The following is a 26,770-nucleotide window of genomic DNA, read 5'->3' on the forward strand; positions in this document are numbered from 1 at the left end:
GATGAAAGAAAGTAAGGAATGAAGGGTGAATGGAAGAAAAGGGAATAAGGGTATTAGAGTGAATAAACAAAGATGAAGGTAAGTACTACAATATATAAGCTTATATACTCGGTTTGTATAACCTAAATACTCTGATTTCTGTCATGTGTTATTATATATTATTATTGTATCGTGATACATCTTATGTATATCTGCCTTACCATCGAAAGAATGTTTGTTAAATATGAGGATAACCCTATGAACTTCATGCTGAATTCAATATAAATTTTTACGTAGTGTCAATTTTTACGGAAAAAACCTACAACTTAGGAAAGTGTAACAAGCGGATGGGGCCATGAAACATAACTTGACGTGTGGAATTTGATAGAAAAAGTGAATTTATATAGTAAATGTATTCATGTCTGTTTCTACTTTAGATGTATCATTTGGTGGAACGGTACATGTATATATGTATATGTCTATATTTGTGTGAGTTTGTATGTATAAGTGTATTTTATGTGTGCATGTATGTTTATATATATATCTCTGTATCTATATATCTGTGTGTATGTTTGTATGTGGATGTATCTCTGTGTCTATTGTATGTAGATGTATGTATATACATGTATATTTCTGAACTATTAGAATAGGCTGCCTCGTATAGAATTGTTGTAACAATATAGATTACAAAAATGTATGGATGTCCGAATGTTGTTTATATATATGTTATATATGTATGTATGTATGTGTGGGTATGTATATATATGTGTGTATGTGTGTATGTCTGTTGTGTGTGTGTTTATATATATATGTATATATGTACATATATATATATATATATATATATATATATATATATATATATATATATATATATATATATACACCCGTCTGGAGTCAGGTAGCATAATATTGCATATACGAAGAGGTTACCACGCTGCATAAGTAAAGAAAAATACTATTATTTGTCTCTGTATGTCTGAAATGTGTGTGTGTATATATGCGCGGGTGTAGATGAATGTAGACATTTATAAGTGTATTGATACACGCATATAGGTACATGTGGGGTTTAGATAACTTTCGGGTTTTATATTTATTCATATTTTGTTGGTTTATTTGTCTTAATTTAATTTTATTTTTATTCTTATTTATTTATTTTTTTTATTTATTTTTGTTTTGTTTTATTTACCTTAATTGTAATTTTTACTTTATTTCTACGTAGTTTCAGAATTATTGTCTAGGTTCAGTAAATAAAACAAAGAGCGTTCAGCATGGATTCGCTTTTGAATATATGTATTAATGTGTGTATGTGTGTGTTGGCGGTGTCTGTGTATGTGTGTGTTATATGTGTGCTGCATGTATGTGTGGGTGGAGGTAGATTAAAAGGCACCGGTCAGTACTTGGTTGACCATAGCTAAGGTTATTAACGTACAGACTCTAAGACAAGAAAACTAAACTCTCAAGTACCCTATGCCATAAAAAAAACCACAAGTTAGGTTGGATGGGGGAAGGGGAAAAGAAAAAAGATGTTTATTATCTTCAAAGACCTCACTCATCCTTTTACCGTTTTTTTTTTTTTTTTTTTTTTTTGACTCCCACCCAGGTTGTATTTTAACTTGATAAACGAAATAGAAAAATGTATTTGGTGGAAATGTCACTTTTGACGGTAATTCTTGGCCTGAAGACGTAATCCCCCAACGTGGGTAATTACAGAAACATGTATGCACATATGTAGCCATTAATGTTTGTATAAATAAAATTAATATACCTGCTCAGTTCACTCATTGAGCACTATTTTGGTAGACACATGTTGTTTCATTGGATGTACTTCTAGGAAACTAAACTCTACTGGCTATATATATATATATATATATATATATATATATATATATATATATATATATATATATATATATATATATATATATATATACACACATACATATATATATATATATATATATATATATATATATTTCGTCAGAATACTATTTCCATTTTTCTTTTTTCATCATACGTGTGTGTGTATGTGTGTATGCGTGTGTGTACGTGTGTGTGTGTGTGTGTTTTAATACTTTTTATATTGTATTATATTCTTATTTGCATCAGTGTGGTCTGATGAAAGTTCCGTCCCTGCGTCAGATATGCGTTTAACTTTAATTCAAACGTGCATATCGAGGTCGTTAATTTTGTGTGTTTGTCCGAATCCTGTTTAAGACGAGACGGTTAAATGTCTGCATCGATTGCATCATATAGATGTGGATGGGAGTTTGTTTCTATTGCGAAAAGTAAATCCAAGTGTCACCAAGGAATCAGTATCGGAAAGAGAGGAAAGTCTGAAGTTGCAAAAGATGACAGTTCAGTTGTGCATGAAGCGGAGCAAGGTTACATTGGGCAAAAAATAAGAAAGGTTACAATGTAATAGTGTAAACTAAAACGAAATTGAAGAAAATATTTAGAAATCATCCCTATTCACTCTTTGTCCCTTTCGCTTGCATTACATAATCAGTTTCCCTCCCCCATGTATTGGCCACATAATCAGCACTACAACTATTTTATTAGCCCACTTGCCGATTATTTGGCACCTCTTAGTCTGATAAATTTAAGAGTAAAAAAAAAAAAAAAAAACAGAAGAAAAGAAAAATAAATGCGAATATATTAAAATATTATCCTGATAATTCTCTCCAATTAACATAGAATTATAACAGCTAAAAATAGTCTATTTCACCTCGCTTAAATAAGAAACCATGACCATAGCAAGAGAAAATTAGCTAAAAAAAAAAAAAAACCAAAGCTAAATTATGCTCATTTAGTTAGAAGACAGTAGAACTTTATTTAAGTACAATACTTAATATCTTGAAAACCATCTGGAACCCCGACGCATAACTTACCTTTTCTAATATTACTGCCCGATATAACTTGTAAATTTACTAGGTAACCCATCTGCGAGTGAATGACTGTAAAGAGTCTTTTTTTTCTCTCTCGCTTCTTTTTTCTCTTTAACACATTATGTAAACCCTAGAGCAGATGAAATATGCAAGAATTACTTGAGTCGGGATTACTAGATCAACGAACCCCAACTCCCCGATGTATATTTCTTCCTCATTAACAAAATTTTGTATGCATACTACCTATACTCACTATTCTAACCCAGACTATTTTCAAAACTGATGCTAATACACTTAAATCTAATTTTTTCAATCTTTATCCCCTAAAGCTGAAACTCGTCATCCCTTCCTTGTACAGGCAAAACATTGCTTCACTCTTATTACATTCCAATTAAACTAGCGGGGAAAAAAGTCTATGTAAAACAAATTCCAGAATTCATCACAAACCTGGATTTATTTTTCCTACATTAGAAGATAGGACTCATCTATGTAATATACTAAATATCTACAATCAATACAAACTCGCTTGTATTGAAAGTGTAGCTTCCTTGCTATCTATAACAAACCACGGAACTTAGTTTGCCTTACTTTCAATTATCTTTGTACCTGAAATATACAGTGATCTTAGATACGTCACTAAAAGTGTTTCAGAATAGATGCACAATGATTTGTGCCTGACCTAATTGACTGTCTTTAGCTACGAATTCCGACGTGCCATGTACTAATAGTCTCTCTTCCTTGCTACGTATATCCAATATATCCTTTACCTCCTTAGTCTGATCTGCATGTTTAATAAAAAAAAGGAAGAAAAAAATTAACTTTTTTTTTTTTCTTCTCTAATTAAACATTACTTTATTATAAATTCTAATAATTAATTCTACTATATTCTGTAATTATAATCCTTTCCTAACAACTAACAGTCAACTCTACTTCCCTCGCTGCCACCTACACTTACATTACACACGCTGTGGAGGGTGTTTCTTAGCTTCCAGCCCTTTACCTTCGCATGCTGACCGACTGGAAGGCATTATCACTAAACATCTATACATTGCTACCGCTAAAACATGCATTAGTTTATTCTTACCCAGATAGATACTCACTAGCCACAGTCTGTGCTTAGATTTACATCTATATACATTACATAGCAATAGCTGTCTATTCCTTAGTTTTGCAATAAATACAAAAAACTGAACCGATACTGAACCGGTAACGCAAAATACAACCTCATGATTTTCAAACGAAAAGGTCCTGGATATGACCTTAAACTATATCCGATGGTGAGGCCCCAGCTTGCAGGCCTTAGGGAGTGTAGAGCCAACCTTTAATTGCCATTGCTCCCAGGTCCACTCTGACCCGGAGTGGTAGCACCTGTTAGGGTCCCAACTATGGGTTAAATAGAATACGACTTAAAAAACAAATATATTATATTAAAAAATTGTTCTTCAAAATCACCAGATTCGGCATTAAATAACCTGAAAAGGGTTGATATGCCGTAAAACAAAACAACCAACCATCAAACGAGAAGCCAAAGATATCTCTGTTAGAAGTGGAAACATACTTAATACCTACAACCTCCATATATTCGCATCTGCAGGAAATCTGCCCATATATCTATTTACTCTATTATGCACACTGAACACGACATAGCTTACAATTTTACTTCCAATTATACCTGTACTGTATTGTACACCATATCAAAAATGACGTTACTTGTATCTACATTGAAGATACATCTTAACCCTCCTGCCATCTAAAATACGCAGAGCCTGGGCAATCATATTTTTAGTCAATTCTTAATATCAAACCATCCTGTAACGTGTTATCCTATTCCTAAGCCAACATAAAAATAAGAAAAAAAAAAATTCTAAATTTAAAGGAAAAATATTAAACCATATACTAACTCCATCCAACAAACCTGTTGCAAATATAGCTGCTTCCACTGCATAAACTTTTACTCTACCCCTCCTCCGGTAATAATGAAATAGCAATGTCCCTTAATCACTTTGAGGAGTGTAATTTTTCAGTAGATACATAACATTTATATACTAACCCAGTAACATTTACTACCCACGCGGGGTCGCAGAAATATCTGGATTAGGACCCAGGCGCGGGACAAACCCTCTCAGTGCTGATGGACCCGTAGATCTTGCCAGGTCATCCGTCTAGGAGAAGGAAAACTCTGAAGCTAAACCTAAGGGGAGAGAAGCCTCTCCAGTCTTGGATGACAATATTCCTAGAGCTGGTGACTCAAATAAATTACCGGTCTGCAAACCTAAACTGCTTAAGGAGTAGATAGGCACTGCCTATTACCCGGCTTCCATACTCCTTCTTTGCCTATTAACCAGGCATAGAGGTCGAATCACAGGAATTCGACAGAAACACTCAGTGGTCGATCTTGTTTCCTGACTAGGGCAATGAACGCCATTTTCCCCTCTCCAGACACATCCCACCCCTCTAAACTGGCCGCTTGGGGTGCATGAATGCCAAAATTCCAGTACAGGTAGATTAGGTTGACCATCGTCTGATGGGTTGAGGGTACCGGATTGACAGTTCCTGGCTGCTGTCCCCGACTGGTAGTACAGGACCCCTAACTCTTTGGTAGCGCTTAGAGCGGCTGCTCCATCAACAGTTGAATAATATCGTGATGTTTGCAGTGCCATATCATGCATGGAAAAGGGACCCTGCACTTATCCTCAGTGGGCTTTCCTGAGGCTACAATCCTAATAGATGGAGGGTCAGCTGATGGTTTACTTGTATTGCATGTCTAGTATTCTGCATAACCACTTGTTCCGCACCCCTACCTAAACTGTAACTCTAAAAAACAAAACAATGATGACAGTACAATCTAAAATTACGCTAAAACCAGGACAAAACTAAAACAAAACCAAATTGCCTCCTCCCTTGAGGCTTGCTTTTACGAACATCCGTGTGCTTAGAACTAATTTAAATGATGTTGAAGCATTTCTCCTAACAAACACCCCAGATATCTTAGCACTAAGTGAGACAAACCTACACTCCTCCATCCCCTCTAACTACTTTAATATGCTCAAATATCTCCCACTCTGCCGTAAGAACTCTGACAGACATATGCACGGGCTTTGAGTCTATATTCAAAATACCCTCCCCTTGACTAGAGAAACAAAACTAGAATCTGATAATCAAGCCTTTATGTGCTTTAGACTTAACATGCAACATAACATTAGTTACTTTCATTTTCTCTTCCGCTCTCCCTCGACCCAGGACTGCTCCTTAATAAACAAAGTCTCTGAAAGCATAGATACAGCACTTTCCCTCAACACTAGTGCACAAGTGCATGTATTTGGTGACTTCAAAGTCCACCACAACAACTGGCTTGGATTTTCTACTCACACAGACGCAGCTGGTAGCACAACACATAGCTTCTCTATATCTCACTTCCTATCACAGATGATTATGTTTCCAACCTGTTTCTCTGACCAGCAAGAACAACACGCATCTCTGTTAGATCTGTTTCTGACCACAGTCCCCGATAATTGTGTTACGAATGCCCACAACCCCCTTGGAAATGCTGATCATGTAGTGATAATAGTTGAAATCGCACTAAACTCTAGAGTCAAAACGGAAGAGCCATTACTCAAAACAACAAGATATTATAAAAAGGCTGACAGGGAAGCCATCATGGATCTCATCAGAGATGCCCCATGGTGAAATATCTTTTCACTTCCTGCTGAACAATGCGCACATGAGACCATTGAGTGGTTCAAAACAGCAATTGAAGCACATGTTCCTATGCGGAAATTTTATAGCAAGCCCCACTCTCCCCAATGGTTTACTTCTACTTGTGCAGCTGCCATCGCGCAAAGGCAGCATGTGTACCTCAGATTTAACCGACATAACTCCAGTTCAAACAGACAGAAGTATATAGAAGCCAGAAATAACTGTAAGAATGAAATAGTGACAGCTAAGAGAGAATTTACTGAAACCACCAAAAAACGCATCGAAGCACAGAAATTAGGAACCCGTGACTTCTGGAAAATCTACAACAGTGTAGTAAATAATGGGCAATCAACAATTCCCCCACTATCCAACAATCATGAGGTTGTTTGCTCAGCAACTGAGAAGGCTAACATGCTTGCCAGTCGGTTCGCCTCCAACTCCACACTGGACCCTGCAAACCACCCCCCTCCCTAACTTTCCTTTGCGGACAGACGCCACACTAGACGATCTGGAAATCACCCCATCTCAGGTGCATGTCTGTGAGATGGGTATATATGCTGATGACACCACTCCCTATAACCGACACGACAGGAAAACAAATGAACACAGAAATGGCAAAAACACTAGAGGATGACCTCTGATCTGTAGTGGAATGGGGATAAAAATAGATGGTCACATTCAATGCTGCTAAGACCAAACTTGTTTCCTTCAATAACTACAAGAAACCTTCTCTACCATCAATAGCAATGGCCAAAGACTCTTTATCTGAAAGCACATCCTTTAAACTCCTCGGCCTAACATTCACAGGAAACATGAGTTGGAAAAGTTACATTGAGAGCATTGCCAGAAATGCTGCGAAAAAGGTAGGTTCTCTCTACCGTGCTAGTAAGCTACCAACGTCCGAAAGTATCCTGTACCTCTATAAGGCCACCATTCGCCCATGTATGGAGTATTGTTGTCATATTTGGGCTGGTGCATCTGCTACTAGTCTCTCACTCCTAGACAGGGTTCAAAAGAGAGTCGCCAACCTAATAGGTTCTGAACTGTCATCTAAGCTTCAGCCTCTGTCCCATTGACGTAATGTAGCATCCCTCTGCCTGTTCTACAAGTATTTCAATGGTGAATGCTCTGACGAACTGCAAGCACTTGTGCCCCCTCGACGTAAGTACCCCCGACAAACCTGACAAGCAGCAAAATCCCACCCCTTCACAGTTGAGATCCCTAGATGTAAGAGAGCCTTCTACTCCAGTGTTTTTTTCTCCAGAACCGCTGGCTGGACTTTGGAATTCCCTTCCGAGTTCCTGCTTCCCCAACTGTACTGACATGCAGAAGTTCAAGTGTAACGTGAACCGACATCTTGCTGCCCAACTCCCCACATAGTACCCCTGTAGCTTATGTTCCCTGATAGTAGCCCCCTACAGCAAAGTGGCAATGTGCCTTGTTTGGGGTGAAATTGCAATAAAAAAAAAAGAAAGAAAAAAGAAAAATCGAAACAAAAATAATTAAAGTACAAAGACTCCCGGCTAACGTGGGGTATGCACAGCTCATTGTAAATAGCACTTGTGGGTTCTTATCATTTTCAAGACTTTCGTCACCAGCCAGTTGTAAAATGACGCATGCGCTGATGAGTCATGTAGCAGCAGCAGGGGGAGCCGTGCGTGAGTGACATTTGTTGAACGTTATTACGTGAGAATTTTGAGTTCACTGCGGCAGACCAGTCTGTATTTATTTTGTTCTAATGGAAAAAAAAAATCTGACGATTTGGATGTAGAGGCCCTCTACGTCTGAGGAACCCTCAGGATATGGACATTTAAATGCCGTAAGTGTTGTTTTCCTCTTGAGAGCGAAAAAAAAAAAAACGGTTTCTAATAACAACACTCGCTCTGTTAAATGAAAAGAGAATTTTTTTTTTTTTTAATCCTTTTTAAATGTAGTGATTTGGGAGACATAGACGAGTCGTTTGTTTATTTATTTTTTGTAAAAAAAAAAGAAAAAAAAGCATGAATTCGTATGTACTAGCATTATATTTATCTTTTATTTTAAAATCTCTTTATCATTTGATGCAACATTTCTTGTCCAGACCTGGCGCGAGTTGTTAGTAGTTGTAATTCATTTCAGATTCATATTGTTTCCTACAAATATAATTAAATAACTCTATTTTATGTTATTAACGTTTATTGCATCAGATGGATGTGTCATGATTTATTAGACAATTTGTAAATAATTTAATTCATTAAAATGATTCTGACGAATCTGTAATGTATTGTTCACATATGACAGTAGTTGTGGTCGTCGTCACAGGTTTTCAAAGTTGTCTTTCAAAATACACTTCTTCCCTCTATTCAACGTGGCATTTTGTTATTAAGTTTGGGATTTATTTTTAAATCTCATTATTGTATGATTAATCGCCATTTAATAATATTAACCCGAATTAAGGTATGCTTCCCCATTTACGATATGGCACATATCGCCTCCAGCCGGCTCTTGTTTGATTAAAGAAAAACCTATTCAGTTGTTAAGATCTGGCTTTTGTTTAGGACATTAGACAACATCTGCTGTTTCTTTATCTTTAACTTTTTGTAAAGCGAATAATCGATTATTTTTAAAAATATAATTACTTCATGAAATATATATATATTTACTTAAAAGTTTCAAGTGTTAGGCTACCTGTACGCTTTTATTTTTATGTTTTATCCCGTCTTGTTTAGCTTTGTTGTCGCATTAGAAGTTTAATTTCGCGCATTTTTTTTTTTTTTTTTTTTTTTTTTAACGATATAGCTAATAAAATTAAAAAGGAAAACATTGTAACAAAAAAAAAACCCCCCAAACAATTACGGTAAGATTGTATCTTTTATCCCATGATGTCAATGTGCAGGCAGGGGAGGGGGTCACAAATCTACTAATACTTTTTTTCCCGACACTTTAAAAGTACAAAAATGGTTACTTGTTCTCTCGTACTATCTGATGTGGTCAAGAACTGGGTGATCACTTTACGTTTATTAAAGTGACCCCTCATCTTAAACGTTGAGAAAAATCCAGTGTTTAACGTAAATAGCGCGAAAAGAAAAATAGTCGCTTCGCTTCTCTACACTATTGAGACGAAATTTCGGAAATCGTAATATTGAATTTCACATGAAAACAATGGTATCTACGTATTCCTCGTATTTTTAAGATGATTATATCAAAAAATTACGAAAATCGATAAGGTAGAAAATTATTTATTAAAGGAAAATAAAAAAAATTAGAATTTGAAAACGATCGTACAAGACACAGAGTTCAAAAAGGAAGGTAATTTTCCGTTTCGATTTAAACAAGATGATCGCAATTTTTCATTTGCTAACACGATTACAGTTTTTTTTGTGTTTTTTTAAATAATTCAGTAATACTCAGGTAATTTCGACTACATAATTTGGAAGCTACCATTGTAACTTATTAAAATGATTAAAAATAAAAATCAGTTGAAACTTTTTTTTTTATCCGAAAACTCCATTATTACAAAATCTCGTCCCAATTCTGTAGAAGCGCCGAAAAATGCTCATTTTTATTTTTCAGTGCAAGCAAGGGCAAGAGGCAAAGTTTTCATAGTTTTTACAGGAATGACACTCCGGCGAGGTTGCATTGCATTTGTAGTTGCATGATTGTCAACATTAGAAACCGTGATATTCGGTTCACGGTTCAGTAGGTTAAAGTAAAGAGACTCCTGGAATTCCTCGCTTCATTTGGCTTTCGCCTAAATTTTGAATAACCTTTCTTGTCTTAAATTGTATTTCTTCTGAAATAAATGTGTAATATACTTATTTTTAAGTGTTCAGAAAATGCTTAAAAACAATGAACTTATGCTCAAACTTTGAACTTCTTTTTGATATACAATAAACTTTTTAAAGCAAAACAGATTAAATTAAAATGTAGTAATCGATATAATTCAGTAACGATTTTCCCAAGAAAAAAAAATTGAATAAAAGTTCTTATTTCAAACATAAAAGGCGAGAATCACTGAACCAGAAAAAACGATTTTTTTTTTTTAGCTAAATTTGTTAAATATAGTTTACTTCCATTAAAAAGAAAATACTGCATAATTTCAATTCGTAAAGTACCAATTTGACTCGCAACTTCGTGAGAATTTCCATGGCCAGCGCTTCGCTTCTGTGTAAAAGCTTTCCGCTCGCTGAAACACATTACTGCGGAATTACTTACTAGTGATTACAATTTGATCGTTATCAAATTCAGTGTAAACAGATGTTACAGACCGCCTTCTAACCAATCAATCTTGGTTCATATTGATCAATATTCTCCATAGCATTTTTTTTTTTTTTTTTTTTTTTTAGCTGGCAAGGCAACACTTCCGTCTCATTAACCCCTATCCTCGAGTGCCTGTCGAGCTTGATCAGTGATGACTCGCAATAGCAAAAAAATTTTAGAAAAAAAAAAAATGCGTGTTCGTTACAAGAGATTACAAGTTTACAACGTAGTCTAATTTTCACAATTGCGCATTGAAATTTTTGATTCCTATCCAGAATTAAACCTAAAAAAAAAAAAAGAAGTCTTTGTACGTAACGCCAACGGTGACTAAACGAAAACGTCATATTCCTAAAATCACGCAAATTGATTAAGTAGAGTTATATATACCAGCGGAACCTGTGGAAATTCCACAGAGGACTCATTCGTTGGCATTCTGTAGATGTTCAGCGTAAATGGAGACGCTACGCTCTGATATTATTGTAGGTAGCTCTTTTGTTAAAACTGCAAAAGTATTTATCTAAGCTAGCAGGGACGCCCGGCGTAGCCGGGTCGTAAAGTACGCTTAAATATGATATTTTAATTTTTTAAAATTTCGTATATACTATTATAGAGTTAATGTTCAATCGATTTTTATATATTATAAAGTTGCGATTTCAAGAATAAAAAAAAATATATATCCCTATGACTTGGGTGCATCAGCTTGAACCGAAACCAAAACTTACGAAAAAAAATATGTGCTCCTGCTCCTTCAGCTATAACCGAAACTAAAACTTATGAACAATTCTTGGTAAAATTATTTATTACAAGAAATGGAAGTCTATAATAATTAAACTACAGTCACTCGGATGTAAGTCTGACACACAAAATAACACCCACACCATTATATATATATATATATATATATATATATATATATATATATATGTGTGTGTGTGTGAGAAAATCGGACTTGAATGAGCACCCTCCCTAAGAACGGCTTTCAGAATACACCCCCCTAAACCTCCCCATGTTAACAAAGGCTTTCGTTCCCCCACCCCCGTGAAGTACCTTTGGGTACTTCCCTTTTTTTTTCTTTTAGCATTTGTTTTTATTTTAAGGTTTTTTTTATTTTTATTATTTATTGTTTCATTCATTAAAAAAAAAAAAGCATGTGCCTTTGACAATAACGTGATACTTTCTATATACTTTTATATATTTACATAATCAGTTATCGATGAATAAAATATTGAGTAATAATCGAGGTGGAATAATAAAGTAGACACGTGTGAAATGTCGATCCCGTGTTACGCAGTAGTCATCATCCCTTCAAATTAACATGAACTCCAATATTCAGTTTACTACAACTGTAATTTTTTTTTCTGATTCAGAATTGATAATGCAAATCGAATAGGGGATTTTCAATTATCAACCAGGTTTAACACATGAACATCATAGTGTTTTTAAACAAACTTCTTCAACCGACAAAAAAAAAAAAAAAAAAAAAAAATCTATGCCCCCCCCCTGTGAATCTAATTTCAATTTGAATTATAAACAAAATTTGGTTAATTCCCATTTCAGTCACGTAAATCAATTAGTGAAATAGGTTCGAGATGCTTTTGACAGTACTCACAAACAACGTTTTTCTTTTTTACTTAGATCTCACACACGCACACGCACACACACACACACACACACACATATATATATATATATATATATATAATAATAATTTTCTAGTTAAAGGTCGGTTCAGAACACAATGATTTCAGTCAATTTTGGGGCCAAACGTAGTGAATTCTGTGACTTATCATGAAAATGCTTTAAGATACCAAAATAAAATGAAATTTTCTCATTTTACCTTTAGAAAACTGTCTGCCCATGATTTATAGAATATTCCTAAGCCCTCCCCTACATGTCCTTATTCATTATGAATGGTATGCCTGGAAGCATTCTTTTCGACATAGTCTGACTCCACACTCACAACCTAAGTTGTACCTTTTAATGCCTTCATCTCACTTTTTCCCCACAAACAAAACGCATTTTTCACTTTTTGTCTGAAATAGTTTCACAGAAGTGCCATGCTGTGAATCGAGCTTGCTCATTACCTAAACTTAAAAGGCGTATTTTTTTCCTGGGCTCCTGGTAACCAACAGTCCTTCAACCACACCAATAAAGAACTTGTAAGGGGTCATTTTTTTTTTTTTTTTTGCCATCGATGTTTGGATTCATCTTGCACATTATGTAGGCATTCGTCACAGTTCTATTAAATGGAAGAACACTTTTTTCCATCACTTTACAGACCTCTTTTCTGCAGCGTAGGTGTCAGTCATTTGGTCAGAAAACTTCAACTCCACTCATATCGGCATTGTACTCAGCTGCCACAGAGGGAATAGTTTTTTTTTTGAGTTGTCATACTTAGTCTTCTCAATGGTCCTTACAGCAGCATGGGTTGAGAGCAAATGAACTTGCTTTCTGTCTATCCAAGAAACACTTAACATCTGGTCATTGCACACTGAAAGAATGTCTCCTTTCATCTTCAGTTTCCTCTTGATATTCTCAGGTAAACCACGGCAATCATCATAAGCAGTTCTCGTAACATAAATCTCATTTTCCAGCATTTCTGTACACAAACAGATGCTTGTGTAGTAGTTGTCAACCATCAAATGATGGTATTTACCATGATGCTTTTGCAAGAGTTTATCACAAACATCAAATGGCTGTTCCTTCTGTGAAACCTTCAGCCCTGATGTGTGATGTATCATGTTGCGCATGTAGCCAGTCTCTGAATCAGCAAGATTGTACTCCTTCAGTCCTCACTGATGGTGCTTTTTGATGCAAATGTAGTTGACAAGTGAATGTCGACCCTTGAAACCAATAATTGAGTCATCAATTGATATTGTTTTTGACAGATTGTACGCACTTTGCCACGATGTTGTCAGATGATCCAAGATTTTGCGGAACTTGTATTGCGGATTGTAGTTCGGGCGTGTTCGCAATGGCTCCTTCAAGCTGTTGGAGGCATGCAGAAATCGAAAAATTAGATTGAATATTGCCTCTTTCATGGTTTTTCGAAACCCAGAAACATCTTGTGAAAAATGCTTAGCCTTGAAATATGATTTCATTGTGGGCATTTTGATAAGCCTCATGTTCAAACACAGACCAATGAATGCATGCATTTTCTCAACGGTAACACGCTTCCAGGACCACATTTTGGAATACTGCTGCAGTACCTTTTGCTTGACACCAGACAAAATAGTTATTTATCTCATTTACAAAGAAGTCTCAGAGAATCAGTGTCATCACCAATGGGCCTAAAGAAATGCTCAAAATATGTCACTGAGGAAATAGTTGGTATTGGTGTCCAGGTTGGTCATAATGGGCAGTGAAATCATGGAAGATTGATGGCTTGTTAGCTTGCGGATCTCTAATTGTCCCCTAGGAATCACCAACATCAGTATCTGAGACGTCAACTTCATTTCTGGATTGCGGTGAGTCAGAATCAACATGTTCATAAATATCATCAGTTTCATTCTCAGAATACTTGAAATCACTTCTTTCAACATCACTTTCACTCCGGAATCATAATTCTCATCAGAGTCTTTCAAAATATCTAGCACTTCCTCTACATTGAACAATCATAGCAGATTTCTCTGACTGTGTCAGACTTCATCACTGGAATTCATGGGTGCCACCATTTTCTTCCACAATGACGTCAGCTCACTCACTTGTCAATAAAGTCACTGGATCGTAACATTTTTCAATGCGGGTTTTAGTTACATACACATGAATGAAGCACATGGTAAAACAAGATTTATATTGTTACACCACTAAGACAATAGGCGACATTATTGTCGTTAGACTGGCCTAAGGGATAACTCTCGTTTACACAAAATTATTTAACCCACCAAAGACCACCTTTAAAAAGACCTATCTATTCATTCACCTGCTTTCACTTTACAGTAAATCTACAGCAAATTTCCAGCTTTTAGTGTTATTCCTTTCTAGCAGCTCCTGCCCAGATGTGGCAACAGTACTCCATCCTTGGACGTACCTGTCTCTTATATAGATAGAGAATTGCATCAGCAGTGAGATATCTACTGGATCAATAGAAGGATCCCACCATTTTCCCAGCGACCTTGGTAACAGATTTGATGTATGTGTTCCATTCCATATCAGGAGTAAAGGTCAAGCTTGTCAAAACATGGAGCCTCCCCAAGATGATAGCCATTCATTTTAATTGCTACCAGATGGGGATCAGAGCATTGAAGATGTAAAGAGAGAAGCTTAGTTTAGATGCATTAAAATTAACAAGTCACCTCTTTCCCCATTGTACCACATGCTCAAGATCAGAGGATTAGAGAATCAGAGAGAACTTGATCGTTTACGGTCTTAAATATCAAATAGCTTGTTTTCTTTTGTTTATTTTAATAAATGTGGATATTTTCCTGATAATTTTAATTTTAAGAATTTATTAATAAGTGCATTTTATATCTAAATTCCAAAATTTATCTGCAAATTAGGGCAGAGCAACTTATTTTTGTGTTTTAATTGATACAAAAATAAGCAAGTTGCTCTGCCCCACCCTGTATAATGAAAGAAGAAAAAAAAAAAATGAGTGACTCCAGAAATGCATGTAAATCAAGTAGACAATTTGTCAACCTCGTCTGTGTCCTACATACCGAAGTTGTGTATAACTGACCTGTTCAGTGTGGAATAAAAACAAACAATAGCAACCCCACGTCAGCCTACTTCCATTCTTTGGTTTCAGGACACAGTTGAGCACATTCAGGTAAGCAACTGAACTGCTGAAAAAGAATTTTGGAAACTATCTGCCAAATATACCCCGGTGAACCAAATCCAAGAGAGATTCAAACAATTGCATTAAAAGGGACGGTCAGAATCTCAAAGATCTCTCGGTTGGAATATCTGAATTAACGAGTGAATGTTTGGCATCTGGTAGGATGCTCCATCCCCAGCTTGAATAAACTGATAAAATTTAAGAAAATTTTTTTTATCCATTTCTACTTAAATTGTAATATTTTCTCCCTCAATATCAGTAATGAATAAATTCAGTTCTTTAATACATCAGGGGTGCATGTTTTATTTTTATTAGATACACAGGTGAATCGTAAAACTTGACTTTTACTTTTAAATTTTAATTCAAGTCAGAATTAACTCCCCATTCAATTCACCAGTTTAAAGGTTTCTAATTTTGAAGGGTTACGAAATAAACACCTGCCAACCATATATTAACCTATTAATAATGGATTAAAATTTTTAACATATCGTGACCTGTCAAAATTGGTAAATTGCTAGCGGGACTGTGGAAATTCTTCATCTGTTGTATATGGATACTCGGCATGAATGCAGATCCCACAATATTACTTTATCACTTTTGTTCAGATTGAAACATACCTATCTTAATACAGTTTCAAAAACTATATGGTTATCGGGGTCTATCTCCAAAACTCTTGCAAGAGTTTGATATATTTCTATTCTGTGGACGTTCGGTGTGATATTATTGTACCATTTTTGGACAAAACAGATACTACACTCTTATTCTAGCTCGAAATCCAGGAAAGTGTATCTTAATTAGTTTTGCGTTTCTAACAATTGTCCAGGGAAGAGAGCTTGAATGGCTACTAGACACTATCCTTGAGTATCTAAAGTCTCTGTACAGGGGTTTGTCAGGGCAACTTGACATGAGGATATATTTCCCTATAAGTAAATTCTGACTAAATATTCAAAATAACAGTATTTGTGATCTAAATAAGATCTCCTCAGTATGGATCACTCACACTGGCTTTTATGAGCAATAGTGCACCTTCTCCAAGTGATGTTACTTTAAGTGACAGCACAAAGCTGCATACCCTACTCCACCAGACCAGAGGAATTCTTGTTCTGGAAACCAGTAATACCATGAGACCCAAAGAAAGATATTCTATAACATATTTAAATAGTCAATTGAGGAGAGGAAAATTATGTTCTCTCAAAACTTGGTGTTTGAGAGATAAAGGAGAACTTTAATGAAATATTGAAATATCTCGGCATCTCATAAATGCACAACATGTAAACACGTAAGAGATGAAGGACAGATCAAACAAATTCTTTGGAAGGATGCGCGCACGCACACACGCACACACACACACACACACACACACACACACACACACATAGAGAGAGAGAACTTGAATGCTTACTAGACACTATCCTTGAGTGTCTAAGGTCTCACTGTACAGGGGTTTGTCAAAACCTAGCATGAGGATACTTTTCCTTACAAGTAAACCCAGACTAAATATTCAAAATCACAATAGTATTTATGGACCAAATAAGATCTCCTCGGTATAGCTAACCAACGCTGGTTTTTACAAGGAATGGTGAAACTTCTCCAATTGATGTCCCCTCAAGTAATAGCACAAAGCTGGATACTTCACCAGACTAGATGAATTCTTGTCCTGGAATCCAGTAAGACCAAAAGACTACAAGAAAGATATACTCTAACATATTTAAATGGCCAATTGGGAAGAGGAAAATTATGTTCCCAACTTCTTTACTAACTCTGTATTTGAGAAGTAAAGGAGAACTTTAATGGAATATTCGAATATCTATGTATTTCATATAGAGATCCAGTGTTAGCCCTAGATTTCTGAACTTGAAAGTAAATGAAAAAAAAATGAATCAAAATTTTTTTTTGCATTGTATCTTCAGGTATCTGGTCATCCTATTTTTCAAAGATGCCAAAGTGAAGTATTAAGGGTTTTTTGTTGCTAAAGTAAGGAATAGATTTTTTTTTGCATGTCTATCAACAATGAATCCCAAATTCCAAGCTTATGCCACCTAAACCCCACGTGTACATTTCGGACTATTGTCCTCATCATTGTATTTACGTACTGAACTCTCTGGCCCTCTTTTCAGCTGAATTTTGTCAACTCTTTGAGAATTTTAAACTGAATACTTTATTTAATCTGCGAGATAGACTGTTTCTATTTTTATTTCAAAATTAGGCAAATAACACCTCCATCTCTTTAATACCGTCAAATGTAGCATATAGTATAAGCATTTTTTGTCTAAAATATTTAGTCCACTTGGAAAAGCTGATTAATTTATAATTATGCCATAATATGAAAATCTTTGATAAAAGATAAACTAAGTGACCATCCTACAGTAAAAACCTGACAATGAAAGTTATTGGTGAAATTTTTTGTTATCCTGAACAAATATGATGGGGATAGGTTTTCGCTTCACAGCAGTGGGTTAACAACATCCTGTTTTGTTAGAATTTACCTATTGTACAATTGAACAGTAAATTACTGCATCATCATAGGAATAAATCGAAGAATGGATAACTGCCAATCTTAAGCTAAGAGGTAGTTAAGAGCCATTCAGGCAGAATGGAGTAGCATTTATTTTTCTCTCATCAGCTCAGCTTCTGAATTCATTAAAAAAAGCATCATCATCATTATGAAGATAAAAAAGGTCAATCTATTTTATGCAAGGATATTAACATGCTTTGACTTTTGGCCAAGATGATAACTTACTACAGGCCTGACAATCTAGCTACTTGGAGTGAGAATCTCAGAAGTTGATAGGGGTGGGTGGGCTAATTTATGACTACATTTGAATTACCAAGAACATCTTTAAGAAACTTGTTGGTAATATCCGATATTATTATTTTCAGAAAGGCAAATGTATAAAGACCAAAAGTAATTTTCACTATCAATATTCAATATGCAAAAATTAATTTTTTTTAAATTTTTATTTTTTTAAATGTAGAAAACCCGAATAATCTATTGTGTACTGTTCTCAAACTTACCTGAATACTAGCTCAGTCTCATGATAAGAGCCCCCCCCCCCCCGACTTCAGGTATTTTTGAGTGACAGCTTTTTTAATACAAGGTACATAATTAAATGTTTTGTCAGCCAAATATTGTTTTGTCTTGTAAGAAAAAAAAATTGTACTCTTGATATTTAATCCTGATTTATGTTTTATTTTTGAATAGTCAAATTTAAAGAAGAGCAGCAGATGTTTTTATTACTCCTACACTCAGAACTACTTCTACTCTCCTCACTATCACCTGGGGAGGGAAAGGTTGTGATAAGACGCATTTTTTTTTAAATTCAACAATTTTGTATTTTATCAACAGTAACAGAAAGTATACGTTCTCTAAAACAATTTTTATATAAAACATTTTTCTTTTCAATCAACATTTGCATTTTTATCTGTTAAACAACTGTCTCCAAACCAAATTATCTTCGAATGTCTAACGTTACTAATAACGTATAACTAATTATACATTGAAATACTATTTTCACATGGCATAATTTCAGTTGTTCAAAATTGAATTTGAAGGCTTTCAATTTTTAATTCTGAAACTGGTTTGATTTCAGATAACAAAATTATTTTTTTTTTAAGAAAATAAATATGCATTATATACGTTTGAAACCAAAAACGACGCATGATTACAAAATAAACAGACATTTATTGTGTTTTAAAATTATGTTGAAATTCATAAATATATTTCGAGGCAAAGCCTCATCATCAATGTCTTCTTTTTTTTTTTTTTTTTTTTTTTTTTTTTTGCCATATTATTGCTGAGGCAGAGAATCAGAAAGTAGAAGTCTGTTTGTTGTTTTTACGGTAGTTTTTTTAAATCTCGGAACGGTGCGTTGGTCACGCAGGATTCACGTTAAGATTTCTTGTTCCTTAGAAGCGCCGGTTGAGTTTGAATAAAATAAATATGTATTATATACGTTTGAAACCAAAAACAACGCATTATTACAAAATAAACAGACATTTATTTTGTTTGAAAATTATGTTGAAATTCATAAATATATTTCGAGACAAGCCTCATCATCAGTATGTCTTTTTTTAAAAAAATTTTTTTTTTTTCAAATAGTATTTAATGCATATTATGAATTGCAAACGGAATAAACAATCTCTTATTTACTTTAAGTGTTGAATGTAACTTTAATTCATTGTTTTAAAAAAAATCATGGATTTAAATTGGCCTGTACTTTTAAATCACAACAAACCCACATATATAACTAAAGAGATAGAGGGATGAAAGAAAGTCACCTGTTCTTCGTTTATCGCTCATTAAGTTTTTGGTTTAATTATTAAACCAAACACTTTTGAACTAGATTCAACTTTATTGATCAACATAGTCTCTTAGGATGATACTGATTCCAATGCTTCTCTAACAATTTGAGGCTTTTATTTTTTTATTTTTTATAAACTACTAGCAGTTCAGCCCAGCTTTGCTCGGACACTATGTACTGTTCATAACTTTATGTGCATATATATATATATATATATATATATATGAAAAAGTTTGACTCGTGTCTAGGTAACCTACATCTAAAATTTCAAGTGTTTAGACCGAAAATTGGTGGAGGAGTTTAGTAGAGTCTGCAAAGGTCAACTCTTTCAACTGTGACCTCTTGGCAGCCAAATTTTTGCCCCAAAACTAATTAAAAAGCTTGCTGCATGTCTGAATACACTTTTATGTAAAATTTCAAATATTTGGATCCAAAATTGGCTGAATAGTTTGCTAGAGACTGCAAAGGTTAAATCTTTTGAATTTTGACCCCTTGGCAGCCAAATTTTCGGTCAAAAACCACTTAAAAAGCTTGCCCTATGTCTTTATGTAAAATTTCAAATGCTTGAACCAAAAATTGGCTGAGAAGTCAAATTTTTTAAAACTTTGACCCCAATTTTGGACCCTTAACATTTGTTTTGGGCTCAAATCAAATTAAAGTTTGATCCATGTCCAAGTAATCTGCATCTAAAATTTCAAGTGTTTAGACCCAAAATTGACAGGAGTTTGGTAGAGTTGTCAAAGTTCAAATCGTTGAACTTTAACTTCCTGACAGCCAAATTTCTGGCTGAAAACCGATTAAAATTTTTTTTCCAAATCTCGATACTCCTTATGTCAAATCTCGAGTCTATAGACTGAAAATTGACAGAGTAACTTAATAGGGAAATGTACGTATACACACACACCCTCACATACACACACAGTTTCACTTTTATAGATATATAGATTTGTCATTGGCCTCAAAAAAACTCTGGGCCATGTATGGAAACTAGGATGGAAGCAATCAGAAGTAGAATTGATGTGATCAGTTTATCATATGGCACATTGTTTTGATAAAAGAGCATTTTCTTTTTATTTATTTGTAGTTTTTTTTGCAATTTCTTTCCAACACCAATAATACTATATAATACTTGCTATTGATGTTTCTTCCTTTCTTAAAATAATCTTTGAACAAAATACCTTGTGGAGGCCAAAACCTAAACTTCTGATGTTTGCATCCTTGGTTGCTTTTGGACAGTTTTCATATTTTACTGATGATTTAACTCTGAAGTGAAATAGTAAATCAACGTTTCATCTATTGTTACTCGTGCAAACCATTCCTCTTTGTTGCATTGAAACAGTTGCAAACAATGCTCTGTGTTGATGCATTGTCCTTTTTAATGAACTGTAAACAAATCCAACACCCACTTTGTACACGGTCATCCCAATGACAATTGTTCATGCAAAATAGTGAATGCACTGCTTTCTGATATTTTTTTTTTTACTGTTATCTTGTGCAATTTTGAGTTGCAATTATCTAAAACAAGTTTGCAAAATTTGTTTTCCTTATAACTTCTGAATTTGGATCACCTGAGCATTCAGCATCATGTCATTGTCACTGTTGATTTATATATATATATATATATATATATATATATATATATATATATATATATATATATATATACTAGCATTTCAGCCCGGCGTTGCCCGGGTGTTTGGAGGTGTATGCTGAGCAAAAAAAAAAAAAAAGAGTAAATGTTTTTTTAATTTGACCCCTATTATGACCCCTTAAAATTTATAGTTTCGGGCTCAAATCACTTTATTAAATTAGATCCAGGTTCAAGGAACCTATATCTAAAATTTCAAGTGTCTAGACCCAAAATTGTCGGAGGAGTTAGGTAGAGTTCTTAAAGGTCAAATCGTTGAAATTTGACCCCTTAACAACCAAATTTCTGGCTGACACCCGTCATATCGATTTTCCCAAATTTCAGTACCCGGTATTTCAAATTTCGAGTCTATAGACTAAAAATTGACAGAGTTATTGCGTAGGGAAATGTACACAGACAGACAGACAGACACGTTCACTTTTATAGATATATAGATATATATATATATTATTATGCTGATTTAGTAACCTGCGACTAACATAGCTACCTGGCATAACTCGGATCTAATTTCTGTGAATTGTTTTTTTCTTATATTCATAATAATCTTAATATCGTGTCTGTACGGCAGCATGTAAAGTCCACATACCATCGTTTATGACAAGACAAAGTAATGTGCTTATTAAGATATTGCTTTACTTTTTCCCCATCAGAAAGACATGCTTTATCAACACATAAAATTTAATTTTTTTCATTGTTTTGAAAATTTACAACAGTAACTTCACTTAAATAATAATTAAAAAAAAAAAAGTTTATTTTATTTATTTATTTTTTTTTAATTAGTGGTGCCATCTATATGTTAAGCCCAGGACTTGAGTGATGTGTTAATAGTGTCGCCTTTGCCTAATTTCCAAGGTCACTTAGTTAGAATACAATACTTAGAGGTTGTGGTGAGTTTGAGCCTCACTGGTGGCATAAATTATTTTCGTTCTGATTTTATCCCAAAATGAACTAAAATATTTCAATTTACAATATTAAGCAGATTGTTTTTGTTTTTTTTTTCTTTTATATTCACAATTCACAGAAATTAGAACCAAGTTATGCTTGGGAGCCCTGTTAGTCACATGTTGCTAAATCAGGAGTGACAATGATATATTTCAATATTACTTTCAATGTCCTTTTGTTTTGCTTGTTCCTTTTTTACGCCTCGTTCTTTCTGCTGTTTTTTTTCTTTACACCCGTTTTTTTTCCTTTTTTCCTACACATTTCTGCATCACTTAATTAAATCTATATTAAAAATTGAGTGATTTGGGTCATCCATGATTACAAAAGTGTGATTGTCATGAATAAATGCTTGCAGGGTGACAATTAACTGCTCAAAAGCAGTCATGAGCCAATCGTGACTTATGAGGCTTTCTGTGTGATATACTTAATTTCACAAGAAAAATGGCAGTACTATTGTTTCAATTTCTCTTTAAATTTCTTTTTTGTATAATCAGATACTAAATCATCAGTGACAACGGTATATTATGCATCTGCTCAATTGTTCTTTTTGCACTGTTTAAACTAATCTTATTGACTTAAATTTTCAGTTTAATATGACAAATAAAATTATTTGTCAGATTTTTAAATATGTGTCTTTACTTTAAAGATTTCTAAAAAAAAAAAAAAATACCCATTCCAGGGCAAGTAAAATTACTCCAAACATAATGGTTTTGCATCACTTTTATATCCACTTAGCGAGGATTAAAATGAATATATAATGTTACTAAACCTCATGTCTAAAAACCTTTATTCCAATTTTAATCAAAGTCCATAACATGATTTTGATTCTAGAAAATGTCTCAAAGGAATCTTGAGAATTTAAAATTCAGGGAATCTTTCTAAATTGCTCTGTAATAACCATGGATCAAATTTTATACAAATCTGAAATATTTTAATTTTTAATTGGGAAGTTGTTCATATTGTTTTTTAAAACTCTTTAAAACATCAAAATAACTGAAATTTGGGAATATTTATTCATCAATATCTAATATCTATTAAAATTTCACAAAATCTTGGGTATCTAACTTTTCATGAAGGCATTCCACACCCTTTTTGCTATATTTGCATAAAACTGGATTAAGCTAAATATATCCCGTATTATTCCCCATTTATACATAGCAGCTGTCTTCCAAAATTCATAATGATTTGTTAATTAGTTTAGGAATGAATATATAGATATGTGTAATAGATAATTGTAAATTTCACCCTGCACAATTTTGTTCAACCATTTTCTTCTAAATTTTTATCTATTTTTAAAGCAGATGCTTACTTTCTTTTATTTATTTTACTTCAGTAAATTTTAAGAGATTAAGGGGCTCCGTCTTGGAGCTAAGACTTGATTCCATTATGATTTAAATTAATATCCGGGAGCTCTTTTAAGAATAGACACTGTTCCCTTTATGGCTGCTATCTGTATTTCGTTACAGCTTGGTTTTCCAGGGATTGCTTCTAAGTATTTTTGAAGATTCTTTTTTATGAAGCCAGTTGCTCCTATCACAACCGGTATAATGTTTATTTCTTTCAGATATCAGGTCATTTTTTTTTTTTTTTTTTTTTTTTTTTTTTTTTAGGTCCTGATATTTTGTTATTTTTTCCCGTTCAGCGCTATTAAGGCCAAAATCATTTGGGACTGTGACATCGATAATGAGTGCAATTCTTTCGAGTTTGTTCCATATTACAATGCCTGGCTTGATGGCCTTGTCTTTTATGTATCTGCCCGTTTGCATGTCTTTGTCATAAAACACTGTCACTTTTCCATTTGATGTTATTGGTGGTGGTTCATGTTCCTAGATGTTCGTCGATCTTTCAAGTTGCATCTCTTCACAGATTTTCCAATGGCGGTATTTACATACTTTGTGACGGGCAGTGTAAACACCATCTGCCAATAAGATTGGGCATGCAGATATTAGGTGGCTTGGACTCTTAATCGAAACCTACATTGGCCATTTGCTTGTAAGCCAGCCTTTTTTTTTTTTTAATCCATTTGTGAATAAGCTCTGATCTTGACTTGCTACAATGAGTCTTTCCTCATCAAATGGAAGTCTCTCGCTCCTGAGTCATTGGAGTGAAGCATCCTTGTCTACATACTCCTGGTTAAGCTCCTCCAGGAACTTTCCTGCTCTTTTATGCTGTTCCCATCCTTGTTTTCTTGTGTCTATCTCGATTTCTGTGTATTTCTTTCTTTTTTTCTTGCAATCTGTGTTGTTGGTTCATTATATATCTTAGCAGTAGTTTACTGCGATGAAAATGGTTGGATTATCTTGAATCTTAATAAGATGGGATGTCTGATGATCTGTGTCTCCTGCAAACTCTTCTAAAAAAGGTTGTTTATACCTGCTAAATAGCACATTCTTCCTCCTTAAGAATACTTAGTTTTGAGCAAATAATTGTTGCTGATTTGTATTTTATATAATTTATTGTGAATTCTTGTGAATGTGGTGTAATTATTCAAGACTTATAATTGAAGCCTTTTTTTTTTTTTTGTCCTGAAGTAGGTGAATGAATGGAGAAAGTCAGGTGATGAGGAAAAGAAGTAAAAAAAAAATTAAAAAAAGAAAATTTGCAAGTTGTATAACTTCATTTTATTGCTTTAGAGTACTTTGAATGCTGTTAAAACGTCTTTCTCTTTTCATAGAAAAGGGTGTTGCTAAATTCTCATAAACCACATCCTTCAATGAATCCTGTAAAATCAATGTATTTGTTCTTTTCTTACAATGTTTTCAACAAGAAACGGGTCACATTTCTGCATTCATGAAATAATTTACCTACAGGAGGAAGTGGTTTAGTTAAGCTTATCTTTCTCTTCATCCTTCCTCACGCTTTATTGAGTCCTTCACACATATTTACTTTTTCTCTTTTCCTTTTTTTGTAGTCTATTGTATAACACTTTGGCATATTTGTTATGTGCAGATATAAATTTATCTAAAAAAAAAAAAAATTAACATTACTGAATATCATTTGTCCACTTTACACACTTTTCTTGACAAATACTTATCTAGTGCAGAGATCAAAGAGCTATTCTGCGGTACCCTACCTGGAGTGGGGGGGGGGCGGGTCGCCCCTCTCTAAGAGGGATGCTAACAGGGCTGATCTCATGACAACTTTTCCCCCACCCCAACTTTGTGTCTAACTTTGCTGCAGATGGAAAGTAAGTAAATAAACTTTCCTCATCCAATGCAAATCTAAAAACACCAATTTTAAAGGATCGTTTATAACAAACACTAAGTTTAATAAGATTAATGTGAAATTTAAAAAATCTGAATCTTGATTTTCAAACTTCTATTTGTTTAACATCACTTTTTCCCTTGTTCAAGAATCGGATGTTTTCTGATATTCCACCCACCCCCTCGATTGCCCAGTAGGCCAGCAGTCCACAAATTCCACTCTGTGTAGCCTCTTTTAATCATTTGCTTCCAAGGCTTCCTTTGTCAGCCAACTCTCCTGCGATTCAGGACATTAATGCTTATACAATGGTCCATCCAAGAGGATGGGCACTCCATACGACCACACCTGTACAATCGATTCATTCCTAGGATAACCTCTGTTAAGAAAGTGCAGAACTCTCAGCAAATTCTTCTGACTGTACATGTTAAACCTGGTCAAATTTCACATTACAAATACATCCGGCCATAGTTCTATCACTGTGCTACAGACAGGTGCAATATATCATGATGTTCCCAACACAGGCACTACATAACTTACTCCAGAAGTGAAGAGAAACAGCTTGTGATGTTATTAGAGGCAACAACTCCTGAAACCTCGCATTATCAGCCATCACTCCTGTAACAATACTGAGTTCACATCGACCACCCATACCTAGCATATCCCAGATAACAGAAAGAGTCTTGGGTATTGTCATCCAGCGCCATCCTCTTGCAGGGATGACCAATAAAATGTCTGTTCCATACATCTTCTACACAGAATGTTGAGGTTTAGAGCTAACTTAATCTTCAAGTCACTAATTTTCAAATAAAATTACTTTTTATTATGATAAACTGCTTATAAATGAATACGAGAAAAATGAAGAATGCATATAACCACAGTAATTAATTTATTATTTTCTATATTTTTGCTGGATTGTTTGTTTTTGATAAGATGTTAATGTCACTGGCATCGCTGTTAATGTGATAATACATGAAAAATATGTTTTAATTAATAGGAGGGAAAATATGAAATGTTCACTGTACATTGTCAATTTGTATTAGTGATGTTCTGTCAATATCATACACTGGCGAATCATTAATAAGATATATGTATGGAA

At 34.3% G+C, this 26,770-nt stretch overlaps 1 protein-coding gene across 16 annotated transcripts in view; it reads left to right on the forward strand.

The window, feature by feature from the left end:
• Positions 1 to 8,144: 8,144 nt before the first annotated feature.
• LOC145246641 (uncharacterized) overlaps positions 8,145 to 26,770 on the forward strand; it is a 370,950-nt gene continuing 352,324 nt past the window's right edge. For 13 of the 16 annotated variants that reach the window (XM_080108458.1, XM_080108774.1, XM_080109357.1 and 10 more), the window contains exon 1: positions 8,154 to 8,382. The gene's annotated coding sequence lies outside the window, so the exon portion shown is untranslated. Of the gene's footprint in view, positions 8,383 to 26,770 lie in introns of all 16 variants that reach the window. The other 3 variants (XM_080108757.1, XM_080108775.1, XM_080109282.1) reach the window with 1 other exon arrangement.

The sequence above is a fragment of the Euprymna scolopes genome, chromosome 1 (genome assembly GCF_053919585.1).
Source record: "Euprymna scolopes isolate OS-2025 chromosome 1, ASM5391958v1, whole genome shotgun sequence".
Classification (NCBI taxonomy): Eukaryota; Metazoa; Mollusca; class Cephalopoda; order Sepiida; family Sepiolidae; genus Euprymna; species Euprymna scolopes.